This window comes from Meles meles, chromosome 2 (assembly GCF_922984935.1).
Source record: "Meles meles chromosome 2, mMelMel3.1 paternal haplotype, whole genome shotgun sequence".
In the NCBI taxonomy this organism is placed as follows: Eukaryota; Metazoa; Chordata; class Mammalia; order Carnivora; family Mustelidae; genus Meles; species Meles meles.
Genome location: NC_060067.1, coordinates 50,150,682 through 50,165,807, shown reverse-complemented (window position 1 = coordinate 50,165,807; position 15,126 = coordinate 50,150,682). Strand labels below are relative to the sequence as shown.

The window sequence follows — 15,126 nt, the reverse complement described above, 5'->3', positions numbered from 1 at the left end:
TGTTACATGGCAAGAGCTGACTGACACAATGGCATTGCTGGAAACAGAGTTCCAAGAGCCGATGTTGTCTCAACAGGTATGTTTTTTATTTGTTACAGAAAAGCTAGATTTCTTTTTTTTTAATTAACATTTAATTAATTTATTTTTTTCAACATAACAGTATTCATTGTTTTTGCACAACACCCAGTGCTCCATGCAAAACGTGCCCTTCCTTTCACCCACCACCTGTTCCCCCAACCTCCCACCCCTGACCCTTCAAAACCCTCAGGTTGTTTTTCAGAGTCCATAGTCTCTTATGGTTCGCCGCCCCTTCCAATTTTTTTTTTTTATAAACATATAATGTATTTTTATCCCCAGGGGTACAGGTCTGTGAATCGCCAGGTTTACACACTTCACAGCACTCACCATAGCACATACCCTCCCCAATGTCCATAACCCCCTCCCCCTTTCCCAACCCCACTTCCCCCAAGCAACCCCCAGTTTGTTTTGTGAGATTAAGAGTCATTTATGGTTTGTCTCCCTCCCAATCCCATCTTGTTTCATTTATTCTTCTCCTATTCCCCTAACCCCCCATGTTGCTTCTCCATGTCCTCAAATCAGGGAGATCATATGATAGTTGTCTTTCTCCGATTGACTTATTTCACTAAGCATGATACCCTCTAGTTCCATCCACGTCATCGCAAATGGCAAGATTTCATTTCTTTTGATGGCTGCATAGTATTCCATTGTGTATATATACCACATCTTCTTTATCCATTCATCTGTTGATGGACATCTAGGTTAGATTTCTTTTTAATTAAAAAAGAAATGTTGGGGGTGAGAGGGTTAAAATAACATGAAAAAACAAAAACATGGAATTATTTTATTTAAATAATGAGTATGGTTAATTATTCCTATGTGTGTGGGAGTCATTACCGGATCCTACCTACCATTCTACCAAGATGTGATGTCACTCTAGGATTTCCCATCATTATTATCTTACTTACTTACTTGAATGACTACATCCACTGTGACTACATGCCCAATTTGAGCTCTGAAAATATAATGAGCATGAAAAACTTTTAGTGGCATTTACATACATAACATTTTATTTTTAATTAACATTGCATTAGCCCAATATTCTCCAAACCTTATTCATTTACATATCACTTCACAATCTTTACTAATCTGCAAACTACCTATATTGTTATTTACTGACTATTTTCCTTAAATGAAATTCAAATTGACTCACATTTTTCACTTTGCCTAATCTTAAGTGATAATAAGCATGAGATCACATGCTTTATAAACTATTTTTCTGCATAACTGTTAAAATAAAAATGCATGTATTCATCTGTGTACCACCTAAAATCATCCTGATTCCTATACTCTGAGAAACACTGCATTACCCATGTTTAATTAACTTCAAGTCTTTACCTTTGAATACAAGCATAAGAGAAAAAACAACTTACAAGGCCTTTATGGGCCAAAGGAAACTCTGATAGAGATGACGGTTCCATTGGGCACTTACTCAGGCAACTCCCTGCTATCTGAAGAACCATGCACAAATGTGTTCGAGTGCTTAGTCCAAAAAGCAGACACTATTTCCATGATCCCCACTGAGCTTTTGACTCTTTTCAGTGCTCATGATCTGAATGAGCAACCTTAGATAGAACGAGGTAAATACCACCAAGTCCTCAGGTGGCTCTGAGGCTTTCCAAAACCGTTCAAGCTCACCCATGTGAACTAGAAGATGAATGTGCAAAAGCTGCTGGACTGCTCTCAATGCCGCACACCATTTCTTAATACTTTTTATCCTCGGTATAAGTTTTTAAATAAAAGCCTCTAAAGCTAGCATTTCTGTGTCATTTACAAACTCAAGACTCAAAAAATGACCTCTCTGGGACAAAGAAGTTGCCTCTGCCTCATCCAACTAGATAGCTGCCAGTCCACAACGAACTAGCTTCTAGCCCTGGGAACATATATTTTTCCCCTTCAATTATTGCTCACAAACAGTATCAAGGAAACGCCACAAATGCAGTAAATCTTAACTTAATCAAAACATTGGATAAAATGCTCCATGGTTTCTTTGAAAATAAGATAGTAGACTTATGTGAATTACTAATACCTAAAAATCACTGTAACTGAGAAGTATTGACTAATGAATTAGTTTCTACAAGAGTGAACATAGGGTAGTTTGTTAGAGTGAAAACCACAGATTCAAATCCTCTTCAGGTTGTATCTCAGGCAGGGTAAATTATTCAGTTTCTCTCTTATCAGTTTTTTTTTCTCCATGTACATATAGTGATGATAATGGTGGTTATCTTACAGGGTCCTTGTGAGGATTAAATGAGCTAATTCATTCAAAACTCACAACAAGGCCTCCCATGTGCTAAGTATTAAATTAACACTAACTATTACTATTGTAGGTAATTCTGATCATTTCTTTTTTATGTCAATATGGGATGTTCTACTTTGGGTGCCACAGGCTTCATGCGGCTCCATGTGTCTGCCAGTCCCTGGAAGGAATGTGTATAAATCATGCTGATTAACTATGTATGGGTATACGAAGATAGAAAGAGCTCATACAATAGATGCCAGAATGAAAGTTCCAAGATACCTTGACAATGTTCTCATTGGGCACACAGACAAGAAAATTTAATTTAACAAGCACAAAAGCAAAGTCCTGCATGGTCAACTACAGTTATATAAGGAAAACCTTGCTTCTTAAAGTCCAGCTGGCCAGTGGCTAATGGGTGCTACATGCCAGAAACAGAAATGAAAAAGCCATTGAAATCTCACTCCGTGGAAACAACACAGAGGCCCATTTTCCTAAGCAGAAATATTCCCACAGCACTCAGGGTGGACAAGATCACTTCTAGTATAAGGTATTCGGTTCTTAGTATGATGTTTTAAGAGAAATAAGATGAGGAACAGACTGGAGAAAGAGTAGAACCCAGATCACTAAAAAAATAAATAAAATAGCTAACAGTCTTAGGAATACCTCCCCTAAGGGGGCAAGAGAACCAAAGTATCAGTTGACATTTATAAGCACCTCTACGTGCGAGGCTGTCCTGGGCACCAGGAATCATAGGGTGAACAAGACAGCACCTCTGCCCTCAATAGCCCATGTCCCAGTGAAGATAGTCTCACAATAACCACGTAATCAAATAAACAGCACCAATGACTCCAGGCCCTCAGAAGTTCTGCAAGGAAGACAAAATAGCAATGCCTTTCTGTAGACATGACTCCAAGTGGAAAGATATGAAGAAGACCAGATGGAAATGAGGATAAAATGGTACATTAGCTATAAAGCATTTATCAAAGCTGGAGCATAGTAAAAGACTCAGTAGCTGGTAGTATTAACAATAACATGAGCAAATATTTCTACAGCACTTACTGAGGTGCCAGATTCTGCTATAAGCACTTCACATATCTGTCATCTGTCAGGTAGGAATCCTTTCTACCCCACTTTATAGAGGATGGCACTGAGGTGCACGGTGCTTAGTAAGTTGCCTACGACCACACTCATAACCAGCTAGGCAGATCCAGTCTCTGCACCAGGCAATCTGACTCCAAAGCCTAGACTCTTCTTGGCTACTATGCCTTCCAAGTACTGAAGGACCATCTCATCAAAAGTGAGTATCTGTGTTCTGAGGTAGACCAGAAGACAGAAATGGAACGAAGTTAGCAAGTTTCTTCAAAGAGTAGCAATCAACAAACAGTCCTTGGACTCTTAGCATGTTTCCAGCACTCTGCTAGGCCCAAGATTGTGTTGAAAACCTCATGTTACATTCAGAACAGACTTGCAGCAAGTGGGGCCACATTCCTGTGATACAAAATAATCTTACGGTGTGCATGGTTTTCACAACTTACTCTGCCCTTTTGTTTTCTATTCAGTGACTTTGTTACCTATATCAGGAACATCCGATCTTGAAAAGAATCTGCTTGTGATAAAAGAAAAAATACAAGATGCGACTTAGTGCCTGGCCTGGTAGAGAATTTTTTTTAGTAAAATGTTACAGGAGTCTCGTTTTTTGGAAATAATCAGTTTGCAAGTTGAAGGAAAGGTATAAAACTCCATGTATGTAAGACCTGGTGTGAAAAACACTTACACACACACACACACACACACACACACGCACACACACAATAAAGCAAAACAAAAACTCTGCTTAATCGTACTTTGCTTCATTCCTAAAAAATGCACTTCTTTGACAGCTTTCATCCAACTTTCTTAGTTGCACTTCTGCCCCCTGACATCAACAGATGAAGTGTGGTGCTGGAAAAGTATTGTGGAACTACATGGAATTGATGACCGAAAATTCTAGAAAGCCATTGGACTATAACAACAATTGTAATAGTGGCTATTAATTATTGAACAAAATAACATGCTTGGCACTGCTCTAAATATTTCCACCCAGGGTTCAATTACTTGTATTCTCTCAATTTGGATGTTAAAAAACTGGCTTGTTAAGGAGAATATGTAAAATTACTGGAAAAAAGAAAGAATATTCTATTTTCTGGTGAGACAACAGATGGTCCATTGGTGAGCACTGAACTACATTTTTCCTTCCCACCTTCATGGGTCTTAACAGAACTCTGAAGCTCACATTGAATAAGCGCTTCAGAAATTAATCAACCAACTTTAGTAGGTGCTTAATCCATACCTGGTATTGTGGGAGGTACCTTTGTTTTACAACAACCAATCCCATCACGTTGCCAAGGGCAGAAACGGTGCCATTCCAGAACCTAGCTAAGTGCCTTGCATATAGTAGATGTTCAATAAATGCTTATTGGTTGGTTAGTTTCCTCCTCTATGCCCAGCCTCAGCCTGGAGCAGATGAAACTGAAGATGCTGTTCTTAGTGTTGGTGATGCTTTTCTGTCTTCATCGGCCACCTCTTCTTATTCCTTCAGAACCCATTTGAAATTCCACTTGGCTCAAGAAACATCAAAGGAGGTGCTGAATCCTGCAGCAACTCAGAGAGTGCCGGCTAAAATCTTTTTCTAGGGTCAAGAAACAGCTTTCCCCAGAAGATGGTGGCAAGGGAGGAAGTGAGGGTGATGAAAACCGGCAAAAGAAGAAAAATAAGAATAGAAAAAAGGATACAGGATTGGGAAAGAGAGAATCAGAGACAGGAGAACTATGGACCATTCCTAGCCTTGTCTCAGTGATATAGTGAGCTTCTTGAAAGGCACTGTTCTCTGAGAAGTGGATTTTGTTCATAGTCTAACAGGTGCGGAGGCTTAATTATTATTTTAACAGTGTGTTCGAGAGAAGTGCAGACACTGATCTATACAATTACTCTCCTCAAATACAGACATTTGCCTCTGTTTTCACACATATAAAATGAAATCATCAGATGTACCAAATGTTGACATTTTCCCTCATGAAATACCAGATATTTCCTAACTTGGCTAATTATGTCCTTCACCACCCTCCACAAAAAAACTCAGCCTGTCACAATGTAATTCCAAAATCATTAAAATTCTTAAGTCATATACCTGAGAAACCAAGAGAAACCGAGAAGTAGATGATTTTCTCATGATAAGACTGAAGACTAAATCGGGCTGATATTTACAAAGCAAACCTTTGGAATTCTCCAAAAGAGATAAGATAAGCATGCCTCTAGACCTCAGAAATGCTCATCAATGAAATTACAGTATTCTGAATCCACACAATCAACATGTAACCCCCGACCCCAACCCCTCTCAAAGATAGGGACATGGGCGTTATATTTCTCCCCTCACCAAACCAAAAAGCAGATTAGAACAGCTGCCAAATTTCAGTTTAAAGATCAGGCTCCTTGTATGGGTGATTTGTTGCATGTTTATAACTGGAGAGAACAAATTTTTTTAAGCTTGAGAATATTGCTTTCTTTCAGGGCTTCAGGATGTTTTACCTTTTTCCTCTCCTTTACAGCATCAAAAACATTACATGTATGAGGAGTCATCTCTGAACCAGATTCTATTTACAGATATTTGGGGGAAGGAAGGAGAAAAAAAGGGAAAAAAAATCTTAAACTAATCTTTGTTTACTCATGTACAGCAAGTTCAATTTGAATGTTCATGAATTCGTGGCATGTTGATACCTCTGCTGAACATGTCAATTATCAGCCAGTGTTCAGATTAAAGACTTTAGTCCATATGAGGTGGAAGGAGGGTCAGGGATGGGGAGCAGGGGGAGAGTAAGAGAGAGAGAGGAGAAACACATTAAGAGAGACAAAGAGACAGAGACAGAGGCACACACAGTGCCAAATGTCTCAGAATGCAAAGAGGACCCTTCTGTGAAACCATTAAGTTAGAGTTAAGCCACCTCTGAATAAGTATTTGGGCTTCAAGTAATATTTCCTGTCGCCTAACAGCTGTGCCTCCTGAGGAAGGACCACCCAGTTATTAAAAGCATCGGCACTTCTGGATCAAACCACCTGGACTCAGATCCATAATTTGCCACATGCTCATGCCACATGTGACCTGTGCAGTTTATTCACACTCTCCGTGTCTTGGTGTCCTCCATCTCTGAAAGTAAGCCCAGCTTATGGGGTTGTCAAAATGACTGAACGCAGAGAAAGGGCTTAGAATGGTGACTGACACATGGTAAAGAATGACTCAAGAAACATCCAGTCCTGTTACAAGGTATTATTACACAAAAGTCTCTGAAGGGAGGTTGCAAAGAGGTTGGTACCCCTTTGGAGCCACTTAGAGCATGTACTCTTTTGCATAGGGGCATGATTGCTCCTCTAATCCATTCACTGGTCACCAGAACCATGCTGGGACTAACAAGGAAGGACAGCAGCTAACTGCCAGAAAAAAAAAAAATACATGTCCCTGTTTTGAACATGGAGGCTGCTTCTGCATGTGCAGCCAGAGCTATTTTCCAGATGAGCATCTAGCTGCAGAAAAACTTAGTGTGAGTTTTCTTTAAATAAACCCATTCTTTCATTGCCAAATGACACCCTCAAAGAAATGACCATGCAACTGAAACTCCTGTTGCATCTTTAGGGACTTTTGGGTTTTAGAGCAATAAAATGCCATGGATACTAGTCCTCTTTGCCTATGCATCTTAAGCTGATGTCATTTGTAATCTGCAAATGACCTTGTTGACTCAAGATGATGGTGACAATTATACTGATGATAACAATGACAGTGGTGATGCACTGATAGTGGTTAGCATTGACGGAGCACTCCCTGTAAGCTGCCACTTGTCTAAGAGTTTTACCTAGATTTTCTCACTTCTCACAACCTCTTCAAGAGATGGGTCACCTTTCCTATACCCATTTACAAAGAGGAGGGACTGAGGTGCTGACAAGGTAGGCACTTTGCCCATGGTCATACAGCTAGTAAATCTAGATTCTTTACCCTTAATCATGAGAATAGGCTTCCTTGAAAATTGTCTAGTAGAAAAATCATTGGTTCGGGATTCAGGGAGTCCATTTGCTTGTCCTGGTTCTGCCCAACTAGGTTTTCTTCTTTTTTAATCTTACCTGGTTTAAATCACTTCACACCTTTAGTTTTTATGTCTTCCTCTAAGAAAGAGAAGCTTTTATATCAGTTGTCAGCAAAGGTCTTTTCCAGATCCACAACACTATGATTCACTCATTCATCTAATAACTAATATTTGAGGACTGAGCAACTACTATGTTATAGACACTGTGTGGGTCTTTAGACAAACAGGAGTCAAGAAGAAATAGATGTGCTTCCTACCTTTCTGGAGCTCACTGTCTAGCACAGAAGATAATGTTATATAAGCACACAAGTAAATATGCAATCATAAAATCATATAGGTGCCCTAAAAGGGAAGTGCCAGGGTTGATCCCATAACAGAGAATGACATGAATGGCCAATTTAGGTTGAGGGATTTTTGAAGGATGTGATATTTAAAATTATGACTGCAGGATAGGTAGAAGTTGGTTAGTTAAAGTGTACAGGAAAGGTATTCCAGATTGAAAGGTAAACACATGCAAAGAGCTGAGCAATGAAAAAGAATATGGGATATTCCAGGAACTGAGAAAGCCAATATAGCTAAGACACAATGAGTAAGGGATAAAATGGCACCAGAGAGAACCAGTGAGGCAGGCAAAGTCCAGATCACTAGTGTCCCTGTTCACCTGAGTCCTGTATCCTAAAGCTACAGGAGAATTCTATTAATCACCACAGTAGAGGAGTCTTCCTTTTCCCCATCTCCAAGACCTCTACCTCAAAGTCAGCCTTACCCCAAGGAAAGAGAAGGTGAGCATAGGGATGAGGAAAAGATACTAACTCTTAAGAAAATCCCAGGCCCCGTTAGTGCTTTGACATTTATCTACATGACTCTCTTCACCAACATGGATATCCTAGGAGAAATAGATTAAAGAAGAAAAAGTGAACAGCTACCTGGATAATTCAAGTGAAGTCTCTAACATTTCCTCTAAATGGACCTGAATAATCCAAATATCTGATTGGATTCTCGACTTCACTTCACACATGTAGATAGAACTATAAATCCATAATCAATGGATTATGATACAATCTTGTGAATATAACTATAAATCTATCAAGAACTTCTGATGCATCCCTGAGGAAGTCCTAGATAAGTGCTTTAGCCCATCCTCTGGTAAGACTATAAAATAGGAAGTCTTTGACAATTGTCCTTTTCCGCCTTCCATGTCCTTCTAATGTCACCTCTTCTAGGAAGTCTTCTCTAATCACCCTGCTAAACATGAGTACTCACTCATTTGACTACTTATAGTTCTTGCATAATACAGGCATAGGTGGTTATCTTACTCTGACTTGCATTTACTATTTGTTCACTGGAGGTAAGCACCTTGAGAACAGAAACTGACTTAGTTAAAGGTCTCCTTGGTGGCACCTGACTTTGGAACTGGCACAAAGGAACAAATGCACTCTTCGTGCATTTGATTTAGTGGATTTAATCACGACTAACTCTAACTCTCTTTCACTGACTAGTATACCCCAGAGTGCCCCAATCAGACTGTGCTGGGCCCTCCACTAAAGGATTTCGCCTGGCAGCACTGTTCCTTCAACCATCACCCAGCATTCTCTTCCCTAACACACCTATTCTCTATCCTATTTCTGCATGACCTGCCACTTCCTGCTAGGTTATAAGGGATCGCAACTGGTTGAACCAATAAACAAGTCCTTGCTAACATGGTAACAAGCTAAGGAGGTTCCCTTCCAGGTAGCTTCATACCATAACCCAATCAAAATGCCAAGAGTTACAAAAGGCGTATAAGAATTATGAACCCCTGGCCAGTAGTCCTCTGCTGCAGGACAGTCTTTGGTAAAATCACAACACATGAGTGGCTACCAACTCCACTCATGGATACAACAGACCTGTAAGCTAATCTCAGGAAAACAATAAAAATAATTACCTCCATTATTTCCTGAACCCCTACTCATTCCCAGGTCCTAATCCTCTCTAAGTTCTGTAGATTGTTTTATTAGCCCCACTCTACAAAGAGGGAAACTTAGCCTCAAAGAGGTGAGTGACTTCCACATGACACGCAGGCAAAATCCAAAGGCAGGACACAGCTGCAAGTATCTGTAGCTTGGGCTACCACATAATCCCATTAGAAAGAAAGGAAAACTACAGCCAGTGGCCAGCCCTTGTTCTCTTCTCAAGCTCAGCATATTTCCCACTCTTGGTGAAGAGTCATCAACAGCTCCAGCACCCTCAAGAGGAAGATCAATCCATCTTTCACCACAAAAAGAGCTTCCGCAAAAAGAGAGCAAGAGGATCCTTCATGGTTCACAATGCTTCCTTCTGTAAAATGGAGCAGTACAATGATCCCCAGATTCCATGAGATGAGCAGAGCCCACAGCTGCTAGGCAAAGATAACGATGGCTCCTCTACTTGTGTTCATGGTGGATAACAGGCAGGACTCCAACGTTCTCAACACAAACCCATGACACTAACAGGTCATGAAAAAATCACATGAATGAAGAATGGAGCTATATGTGTTCTTTGAGCAGAACTTACAACTCATCTAAATGGGGCCAACATCAGCCTGAACCTGAATGAGAGAAGGGAAATAATATCCAGTAGGCATTCAGTGCTGAGAAAATGCATTTTACGAACTTATCTCTGACCTATATTTAGAGGAACACATGAACTAGAGTCCTGTTGTGCAGCAAAGTAAACTGAGTCTCAGAGAGGTGATTTGCAAAGGGTTACATGGCTAGCAAATGGCATATTTTGGACCCATGCCCGGGTCTATCTCACTCCCAGGCTGATGCTTTTTCCATTATATGATAATGTCTCGCCTTTGCATGCTTTCTGAACTCCATTTGTTGTGATTTTCAGCTGCTTGGATGGATTGCACACTTGGAAATCCACCAAAAGCAGATCCTACATCTTTAGCAATTCACGTAAATGCTAGGCCAAATTCCAACCTTCTTTTTAACAAGAGAACTCTCCAACCTGAGTAATGGGGCTTAGGAAAGAAAGAAAGAAAAAGAAGAAAGAAAGGAAGGAAGGAAGGAAGGAAGGAAGGAAGGAAGAAAAGAAAGAAGAGAAAGAAAGAGAGAAAAGGAAAAGGAGAAAGGCAAAAAGTAATTCCACCTCACAGAGGAGGCCTGTGGGATTTGGAGGGTGTGGGTGGCCAAAACTGGCACAGATATCATCACAGTCCATCCTGGGAACAATGAGGCTATAACTCCAACTTCTGAAGAATGCCATTCATTCATTCAACAATTGTTTTTGAGTGCCTCATTTGAACATGGCAAAGCACTGTGGGAGTGAAAAAGAAGCAAAAAGCTTAGCCCAACCCATAGTGAGTACACAACATTCCCATTCAGAGTTCTCAGGGAAAGAGAAGGAGAAAGAGAGAAATGGACAACTGTACCAACGAGAATTAGATTTTTCAGACACACCTAAACAGACACCACTGATATGAACTTACCCCCTGTTTCTAACTTAAGTGTTTGGGCCACAGTTCTACTAGTATTTCTTCCTCATCTTCCTGTTCTTTCCTTCATATTTGTCTAGTCCTATCTCCTTACCACTCTGGTGGAGTGTGCACTGCAGTAGGAAAAAAAAAAAAAAACCTATCCTGAAGATAAAACCTATCCCATCCCAGCTCTGTAACCTTCTAGCTATGTGAACTTGGACCAGTCCTCATGCCTCTCTTAGCCTCCATTTGCTCATTGGTGAAAGAACTGTAACAATCCCTATCTCAAGTGTTATGTAAGGGTTAACTGAAATAATCATATGCAAAAGTCCTTTGAAAAGGGCTTTTCTAGCAACCTCTCAGAAAAATATACATTTTGTCACCAATGCTAAAATTTATTAGATTATTATGTTACTAGTTAATATTTGGCTAGTCAGAAAAGCCTGCCAATTGGCTGCTATTCCTTTTAGTTTTCCTTGGGCAAAGCCTGGCTAAGCGAAAGAGAAAAACAAGACAAAGAACACTACTTTGTGAATTCTTCCCCAAAAGGACAGCATTGTAAGTCTGCCGTGAATAAAGAGTGTAAATTATATTCAGCATGATATAAGTAATGACATATCAATTAACTGTGTCAACAAGGTCTAAAAATATGCAAATTACTGTACTTCAATTAGAAAAATCTACATCCTTAGAGAATATTGTAAATCAGGAAATTTGGGAGACATTAAGAGTAATCAGTGAGGGAAAGCATGTACTTTTTGCCGTATCCTATTTTTATACATACATAATGAAATAATTATAGCTACACTGTATTTATGCCTCTGCAAAAATATTAAAATCTTAAGATCTTTACAATGATAAGTTAAATCTGTATTATGTTTTCAGACAACATTAATTATAAGAAAAAGAAATCTATTATCATTCAATATAAGTAAGTTGAAACTAATTTGGACATGTAAATTAGAAATCCTGTTTTCCTGAGCATCAGAACATTAGAAAAGAGAAAGGAAGAAGAGATATCTAGATCAATTACTGAGTCTATAAATGCAAAAGCTTTAGTGGATTTAAAAGTTATAATGCAAATATAAGAGTGGTTAGTAACTTTTCTCAAAATTATCAAACTATTTGATTTTTTGGTTTTTTAAAGGCCTTCCTGGTTTTCTTGCTTAAAATGCATTAAGCTATCCCTTTGGGATGTATTTGCCTTTACCTGAGCTGTCCCCTAGTTGTAATTCCCAAACAAATAACAGGAGGCAAAGCTGGGAATGTATAAAGTGATGCCAGTTTTCAGTGACTGGGATACTCAGCCCAGTAGTAGAAGAGTGGAACCTTACTTTGAAATGCAGTGAACACCAATTCGGAAGATGCCAGGGGGATGCAAGGCAGCTCACCTCTCCCCAGCCTTCTAGGGATATTCATTCTTGCTGGCGAAGTCCTACAGGGAGACTACCCAGAAACTGATCTGTTTTACCCTTACTAATTGAAAGCTATAGGAAGCTTCCTTAGGACCTAAAAATTCTGACTCCAGAATGCTTCTTCCCTAAGAAGTGTCCATGCCCTGCCTCCTTCCCACATGCATGCTTCAGGATCCAGAGTTCAACAGTTTCTTTTATAAAATCAATCCCAACTCCTCCTCCAGACTAAGTCAGTCCCAGCCCGAGCTGTAGGAAGCATTGGGCGTGCTGACTCTTACGGTAGGAAGCATTGGGCGTGCTGACTCTTACGGCGTCCACCCAGGCAAGGGGCTCCATGAGGGCAGGCAGTGTGCCTATTCTCTGTTTGTGCTCCTCAATGGCACAGTGCCCCCACAAAGTGGACACTTGATCAAGATGACACCGATAAATAAAAGAAAAGAAGAAAAACCATAGACTGGTTAACTCTGGACTAGGAAGAACGTATTTTCTTAGCCCTTAAGTACGTACTAACTCAACCCTTTCTTTGGTTAATCCAATTAAATAACTAGAGTTCAAGCTGGTTTAATAAAAAACAGAGAAGTAGATGAAATGTGCTTTACATCCCTCGCCATCCTTCTTCTATTCCTCAACCCAACTGCCCCCACCAAGGCCCACGACATTTCCACTTTCTTCATGCTCTCTTCACCGGCCTCATTCAAGTCAGCTTCTCTGGAGAATGTGGGGTAAGACTGCTTATAATAAGTAGGAGGGTTTACCATAGCACCCCTTCCTGCAGTTCTGTCCGTGAACATGGAATAAATAGTTACACCAAAAGAACGAAGACCAGACAGAGGAATTTCAGATACCGGTAGGCCCGGAATGTATTTTTGGGAGTAGAGCACATTTTCAGTCTACCTTAAGACACACACAGACACACAAACACACACGTGCAATGCACGCACAAGCATGCTTAAGAAGCTACACAGTTTGCCTGTTTGACTGTCAGCTCTGATGGTTGCAGATATTTCTTGAAATGAGGCTCTATGAAATGCTTTTAAATTGTTTAATTGGTGGTAGAAAGAGAGTAAGAGGAGGGACGCTCTTTTAGCTGGTGGCAGGGCAATCTTCGGCCTTGCAAATAAATACCAACCTACTAAAATGTTTTCCAGGGTACTCTCTCCACTAGAGAAGAGAATATGGTTAGGGGTTGAGATTTTTAAAAAGAAAAAAAAAAAAAACTAGCATCCTTCCTAGTTTGCCCAGTATAAGTCCTGGCATATATAAATCTGGAACCATATCAATATAGATGTAGTTATGGTTATAGATGCAGGTATCTCATCTAGTCGGCTAGATGAATAGAGGACATATGCCATATGTAAGTAATTAACAGCACAGACTCTTAGACCAGCTCCACTAACTAATATGAGTTTAGACAAGTTTTTTAAACTCTCTAAGGTTTAGTTTCCTCATCCGTAAAATTAAAAGGATAATAAATTTACTCATTGGGCTGTTGTGTAATTAAATGAGATAATGCTAATAAAAAGCCTAGTATGCGTGGTGGCACAAAGTCACTCTCCAATGGTTGCAAGTTTTAAGTATCTTCAAAATAATAGTTATTATGTCTGCCATAAGTGTGCGCTGCAAAGAGGAGTTTGGGGACTGATGATATTTTATAGCTAGTACTTACCCCAAATTTTGTGAGCATATGGTACTTACTCCTTGAGTCCACATGGCTCAAAATAATTCATCTGCCTTACTTGTTTAAGAACTTTAGGAGGTAAATATTTGGGCCAGATATGCTAATTCAAATGAAATTCCAGAAAAACGAGAATGTCAAGCAGCAAGCAGAATTTAAAATGGCAATTTTAAAACCGTAAATTCAAGACTGCTTCTTATGCCAAACATCATGATATTGCTGTCCTTTTTTTCTCTGCATTATTTATCAGTCCATATTTTTCTCCCGATGTTCTTCATTGTCCCCATTCCCTTCATCATTATGCCTTGCCATCCGAAGTTTTGTCTTACATGTTCTAGGATTCATAGCAAAAGCACCAGATTCACACGTGGCTCCGGCTCTGCTTCTGGATCACGATAATAAAGAAAATACACTCAAGGTTTAATCACGAAACTGTAGCCTGAACCTCGGAGCATCACGAGCCACAAAGAAAGAAGTTCCAATTAACAGCTTATTGAAAAGTGAAGGAGTCAGGAAGAGATGCCACCAGATCTGGCTGCCCCATCCACTGGGGCCACAGGGCCTTCCTGTAATCCATCTCTGCTTCCTCCCATTTGGTCCCTGGGAATAGAGAGGGAATTTACCCATCATGACTTCTGATTAACGGAAGTTAACGTTATTGAATGCTACAATCCCCATCCTGCCAGTTGTGTAGGATGGATATCAGATCAGGATAAGGATAAATTCTACAACATTGACTTAGTCATCAGTCTGCCTAAAAATAAAGGGAGAGCTGGGGAGGAAAATCAGTCACTCTTCTATCACTCCCAGGGAAAGAAGGAAAAATAAAAACAGGAGAAAGAAACGTGCTATAAACACAGCCCACCTTTTATTGCAGCGCTCCTGCTCTGTACCCAAAAGCTTTGCAATTATTTGGCTATTACTTATCTTTAAACATCAGCTAAAGAGATCTAGCATTTTGGAAAGGTAATTATACCGTAATGCAGATGGCAGTAATAACAATTTACCCAAGATAAGCCCTTGCAATGATCTTTACTAAGCAAAGCAAAGCAAAAGTAGTACTGACTCATGAAGGACCTCCAGTGGAGAAGGATGCGATGCAGTAGCCAGACCGTCGTCCCTTGCGAAATGGATAGGCAGGTGTTCTCACTCTCACCCCTGGAAGC

The 15,126-nt window shown here is 40.0% G+C and overlaps 1 protein-coding gene across 2 annotated transcripts in view; it reads right to left on the bottom strand.

Annotated features, from left to right (window-relative positions):
* The window catches only part of PPARGC1A (PPARG coactivator 1 alpha), a 657,227-nt gene that overhangs the window by 383,526 nt on the left and 258,575 nt on the right, over window positions 1–15,126 (bottom strand). The gene's annotated exons all lie outside the window — the stretch shown is intronic.